Below are 6,836 nucleotides of genomic sequence, written 5' to 3' on the forward strand. Positions count from 1 at the left end.
AATATATTTAATTTCTTCCTGTCTACAGCCACCTTCTTGCAATAAGTCACTTCGAGCATGTTCCCAGCATAGAGTACTTGAATCAGAAATGAGATCATTCAGCCCATGTAATCTGTGCTAGCCTCTGAATTGGGAGGATCTATGATAGTTTTATTTCCTGTTATTTAATGCAGAGACTGATTCAGGGTTTTGAAACCACACATTTATTTTGCCACACTTAGTGAAGAAGGGCTTATGCCCGAAATGTCGACTCCCCTGCTCCTTGGATGCTGCCTGACCTGCTGTGCTTTTCCAGCAACACATTTTTAAGCTCTGATCTCCAGCATCTGCAGTCCTCACTTTCTCCACACTTAGTTTAGCAAACTCTTGTTTTGAATTGAGCAGGATCTCCCCAAGGCTGCGAAAAGGGGGTGAGAAGCCAAAATATATTGAGGAGCAATGGTTCAGAAGTGGTTTTAAAAGATTCCAATTTGCAGAAGAAAGAGATGACTCAGATGGTAAGTAGTGTTACAGCCCTGAGAAATGCTAATGTGGTTGGATCTTGCAGAGCTGAAGCTTGTACACGAATCAGACAGCTCTCCCGCGTGCCAATTGACATGCAATTCCAGTTTATCACTGGGGCTGGGGGCAGGAATATAAACTGTTTAGGAGGAGGAACTGCTTCACTCTTATTTCTCTGGGGAAAAGTCAGCCTCCAGTACACATTGTCAGCTTTTGTAATAGAACAGACACTGCGAAAGAAATTCATAAACTTATTTCCCTGGTTGTTCCTTGGTTTCTTTCTTAAAGAATGGCACATCATTAGCACCTCACCCATGACAGTCAGTGATACAAATATCTCTGCTTGGGGTGCTGCAATTTCCTGCTTAGTATCCCACAATGTCCTGGGATACACTGAATCATGTCCCGAGGATTTATTTACCTTTATGCATTTTAAGATCTCCAGCACCTCCTCTCCTGTAATGTGGACCCTTTTCAAGACATCACTATTTATCTCCCTGGGTTCCCTAGCTTCCATGTCTTTCTCCTTGGTAAATACTGATGAGAAATATTCACTTAGGATCTCATTCATCTCCTGTGGCTTCACACAAAGATGACCAAGAGGTAATAGCTAAAAAATAGATTGATCCAGAGTTCATGTTAAAAACAGAATGAATGCCTAACCGAGAGAACCAATCCCTAAAGGTGGAGATTTTTGTGTGAAGCTGTTGGAATAGAATATGTGGAAACCGGCCCTTTGGCCCAACAAGTCCACACTGACCCTCTGAAGAATATCCCATACCCTATTACTTTACATTTATCCCTGACTCATGCACCTCACTTGCACATCCCTGAACACTATGGAAGCTTTCCCATAGCCAATTCACCTACCTACACATCTTTGGACTGTGAGAGGAAACCAGAGCACTCAGAGAACCCACGCAGACACAAGGCGAATGTACAAACTCCACAAAGGCAGTTGCCCAAGGCTGGAATTGAACCTGGGTCCCTAGTGCTGTGAGGCAGCATTACGAACCATTGAGCCACCGTGCCATCCATGTTGTGCCCAGAAAACTACAGAGTTATTTATTGTAAAGTCCGTCATTCACAGTATTCTGCTTTTATCAGATGATGCACTCACCCTGATCCCTGTTACATTTCAAGAGAGAGCTGCTGGGAAAGAATCTTTATAGATGATACCTAAATCATGTGATTGTCTGCTTTGGATCACCTAAGGAGAGGCTAGACAGAAAACATAGTGTTTCCACTTGTTAGCTCTGGAATTTTTTCTGTTTTGTTACTGGGCAGATTGTATGACTGTAGGGGTAGAATTGACAAGTATGTAATGCTTTAGACATCATTGTTTGTGTGGAAGGCTTGTTGGACCAGGTGGTCATTCCTGGTGTAATGTAAGGGAATGTTTCATGATTCAGCAAAAAGGAAGAGGGAGGGAACAATTTGCAATTACCACCATGAAACAGTGCAAGAGCAATGACAGTCCAAAAGAAGTGTGTGAAGGGGGTATATCCCAGTCTCCAGGTCTCCTGTTATTTGTGTGCATGGGTTGAGCTGTCAGTATGAATTTCAGCTCCTTGAGGTGGGTCACTGGTTAGCAGTGGGAAAGCTGAAGACAGATTAACAAGGGAGTCAAGAGTTAGAAGACTAGGAAGGAAAATGGAGATAAGGCTACCACTAAATTAGTGAAGAATAATGAAGAAAATTCAGGGCCAAATGACTTATTTTGGTTCCTATGTCTCATATTGCGACAGATAATGCCTTGAAGAGTTCAAGATAAATTTAGGACACATGGGGTCCCTGAGTTATAGAGTCATACAGTCATAGAGATGTGCAGCATGGAAACAGACCCTTAAGTTGAACTCATCCATGCTGACCAGATAGCATAACCTAATTTAGTCCCATTTGCCAGCACTTGGCCCATTTCCCTCTAAACCCTTCCTATTCATATACCCATCCAGATATCTTTTAAATGTTGCAATTGTACCAGCCTCCACCACTTCCTTGGGCAGCTCATTCCATGCATGCACCACCTTCTATGTGAAAAACTTCTCCCTGAGGTCCCTTCTAAATTCTTCTCTTCTCACCCTAAACCTATGCCCTCTAGTTCTGGACTCCCCCAGCCCAGGGAAAAGATCTTTGTCTATTTACCCTATCCATGCCCCTCATGATTTTATAAACCTCTATAAGGTTGCCCCTCAGCCTCTGATGCTCCAGGGAAAACAGCCCCAACATACTCATCATCTCCCTACAACTCCAATTCTGGCAACATTGTTGTAAATCTTTTTTGAACCCTTTCAAGTTTCACAACACCCTTCCTAGTTTATGGAGACCACAATTGCGCATAAAAAGTGGCCTAACCAATGTCCGGTACAGCTGCAAGATGACCTCCCAACTCCTATTGTAGTAAAAAGTGAGGTCTGCAGATGCTGGAGATCAGAGCTGAAATGTGTTGCTGGTGTAAGCACAGCAGGTCAGGCGGCATCCAAGGAACAGGAAATTCAACGTTTCGGGTCAGAGCCCTTCATCAGGAATGAGGAGAGTGTGCCAGGCAGGCTAAGATAAAAGGTAGGGAGGAGGGACTTGGGGGAGGGGCGATGGAGATGTGATAGGTGGAAGGAGGTCAAGGTGAGGGTGATAGGCCGGAGTGGGGTGGGGGCGGAGAGGTCATGAAGAAGATTGCAGGTTAGGAGGGCGGTGCTGAGTTGAGGGAACTGACTGAGACAAGATGGGGGGAGGGGAAATGAGGAAACTGGAGAAATCTGAGTTCATTCCTTGTGGTTGGAGGGTTCCCAGGCGGAAGATGAGGCGCTCTTCCTCCAACCGTCGTGTTGTTATGTTCTGCCGATGAAGGAGTCCAAGGACCTGCATGTCCTCAGTGGAGTGGGAGGGAGAGTTAAAGTGTTGAGCCATGGGGTGGTTGAGTTGGTTGGTCCGGGCGTTCCAGAGGTGTTCCCTGAAGCGTTCCGCAAGTAGGCGGCCCTTTTCCCCAATATAGAGGAGGCCACATCGGGTACAGTGGATGCAATAGATGATGTGTGTGGAGGTGCAGGTGAATTTGTGGCTTTTCCTCCGCTACATCGATGACTGTATTGACGCTGCCTCGTGCTCCCACGAGGAGGTTGAACAGTTCATCAACTTTACTAACACCTTCCATCCCGACCTCAAATTCACCTGTCTCAGACTCCTCCCTCCCCTTCCTAGACCTTTCCATTTCTATCTTGTGCGACCGAATCAACACAGACATCTACTATAAACCGACTGACTCCCACAGCTACCTGGACTACACCTCCTCCCACCCTGCCCCCTGTAAAAATGCCATCCCATATTCCCAATTCCTTCGTCTCCGCCACATCTGCTCCCAGGAGGACCAGTTCCAATACCGTACAGCCCAGATGGCCTCCTTCTTCAAGGACCGCAGATTCCCCCCAGATGTGATCGACGATGCCCTCCACCGCATCTCCTCCACTTCCCGCTCCTCCGCCCTTGAGCCCCGCTCCTCCAACCGCCACCAAGACAGGACCCCACTGGTTCTCACCTACCACCCCACCAACCTCCGCATACAGCGTATCATCCGCCGTCATTTCCGCCACCTCCAAACGGACCCCACCACCAGGGATATATTTCCCTCCCCTCCCCTATCAGCGTTCCGCAAAGACCACTCCCTTTGTGACTCCCTCATCAGGTCCACACCCCCCACCAACCCAACCTCCACTCCCGGCACCTTCCCCTGCAACCGCAAGAAATGTAAAACTTGCGCCCACACCTCCTCCCTTACTTCTCTCCAAGGCCCCAAGGGATCCTTCCATATCCACCACAAGTTCACCTGTACCTCCACACATATCATCTATTGCATCCGCTGCACCCGATGTGGCCTCCTCTATACTGGGGAGACGGGCCGCCTACTTGCGGAACGCTTCAGGGAACACCTCTGGGATGCCCGGACCAACCAACCCAACCGCCCCGTGGCTCAACACTTTAACTCTCCCTCCCACTCCACCGAGGACATGCAGGTCCTTGGACTCCTCCATCGGCAGAACATAACAACACGACGGTTGGAGGAAGAGCGCCTCATCTTCCGCCTGGGAACCCTCCAACCACAAGGGATGAACTCAGATTTCTCCAGTTTCCTCATTTCCCCTCCCCCCACCTTGTCTCAGTCGGTTCCCTCAACTCAGCACCGCCTTCCTAACCTGCAATCTTCTTCCTGACCTCTCCGCCCCCACCCCACTCCGGCCTATCACCCTCACCTTGACCTCCTTCCACCTATCACATCTCCATCGCCCCTCCCCCAATCCCTCCTCCCTACCTTTTATCTTAGCCTGTCTGACACACTCTCCTCATTCCTGATGAAGGGCTCTGGCCCGAAACGTCGAATTTCCTGTTCCTCGGATGCTGCCTGACCTGCTGTGCTTACACCAGCAACATATTTTCAGCTCCCAACTCCTATTCTCAATTCTCTGACCAATAAAGGAAAGCATACCAAACCCCTCCTTCACTGTCCTATCTACCTGCGACTCCACTTTTAAGGAGCTCCGAACCTGCACTCCAAGGTCTCTTTGTTCAGCAACACTCCCCAGGACCTTACTATTAAGTGTATAAGTTCTGCTCTCATTTGCTTTTCCAAAATGCAGAACCTCACATTTATCTAAATTAAACTCCATCTGCCACTTCTCATCCCATTGGCCCATTTGATCAAGATCCCATTGTACTCTGAGGTAATTTTCTTCGCTGTCCACTATACCTCCAATATTGGTGTCATCTGCAACTAACTGTACCTGCTATGTTCACACCCAAATTATTTATGTTTATTACTGAAAAGCATTGGACCCAGCACCAATCATTGTGGCATACCACTGATTACTGGCCTCCAGTCTGAAAGGTAATGCTCCACCACCACTCTCTGTCTTCTACCTTCGAGCCAGTTCTAAATCCAAATGGCAAGTTCTTCCTGTATTCCATGAGATCTGACCCTGCTAACCAGTCTCCCATGGGGGAACCTTGTCAACCGCCTTATTGAAGTCCATACAGATCATGTCTACCACTCTGCCCTCATTAATGTCTCCATTACTTCTTCAAAAAAAACTCAATCATGTTTGTGAGACATGATTTCTCATGCACAAAGCCATGTTGATTTTCCCTAATCGGTCCTTGCCTTTTCAAATACATGTAAATCTGGTCCCTCAGGATTCCCTCCAACAACTTGCTCACCATCGATGTCAGGCTCACTGGTCTGTAGTTCCCTGGCTTGTCCTTATCATCTGTCTTAAACAGTGGCACCACATTAGCCAACCTCCAGTCTTCCGGCACTTCACCTGTGACAATCGATCTTACAGATATCTCAGCGAGGGGCCCAGCAATCAGTTCCCTAGCTTCCCACAGAGTTCTGGGGTACACCTGATCAGGTCCTGGGGATTTATCCACTTTTATGTATCTGAAGACATCCAGCACTGCATCCTCTGTAATATGAACAGATGTAGATGTCACCATCTATTTCCCAACACTGTATATCTTTTACATTCTTCTCCACAATAAACACTGATGCAAAATATTCATTTAGTATCTGCCTTTGCTGCCTTGCTGATCTTTGAGGGGTACTTTTCTCTCCCTCGTTACCCTTTTGTCCTTAATATATGTATAAAATCCCTTTGGATTCTCCCTAACCCTATTTGTCAAAACTATCTCATGACCCCTTTTTGTCTCCTGTTTTCCTTCTTAAGTACACTCCTACTGCCTTTATACTCTTTTAAGGATTCACTCGATCTCTGCTGTCTATATCTGACATATGCTTCCTTCTTTTTCTTAACCAAAACCTCAATTTCTCTAGTTATCCAACATTCCCTACACCTACCAGCCTTTCCTTTCACCCTAAAAGGAACATACTTTCTCTGGACTCCCGTTATCTCATTTCTGAAGGTATCCTTTTTCCAGCCCTCTCTTTACCTGCGAACATCTGCCCCAATCAACTTTTGAAAGTTCTTGCCAAATATCGTCCAAATTGGCCTTTTTCCAAGTTAGGACTTCAACTTTTAGGTCCAGTTTATCCTTTTTCATCACTATTTCAAAATTAATTGAATTATGGTCACTGCCCCAAAGTGCCCCCCCCACCCCATCACAGTCTCCTGTCTTATTTCCAACTTTTTCAGATACAGCCATGGAAGATCTGATAGAGCAACTGAATTACAGAAAGGAGATATCTGCTTGTTTATTGATTGTCACAGCACCACTATACAAATTGGCATGACAAGCGGAGAATATCAACACTATTTTCAGCAGGACCTGTCTTAATTGGCACAAGAAATATAATAATCTCACCATGATCATTCAGAAAGTTGATATCT

The sequence above is a fragment of the Hemiscyllium ocellatum genome, chromosome 16 (assembly GCF_020745735.1).
Source record: "Hemiscyllium ocellatum isolate sHemOce1 chromosome 16, sHemOce1.pat.X.cur, whole genome shotgun sequence".
Lineage (NCBI taxonomy): Eukaryota > Metazoa > Chordata > Chondrichthyes > Orectolobiformes > Hemiscylliidae > Hemiscyllium > Hemiscyllium ocellatum.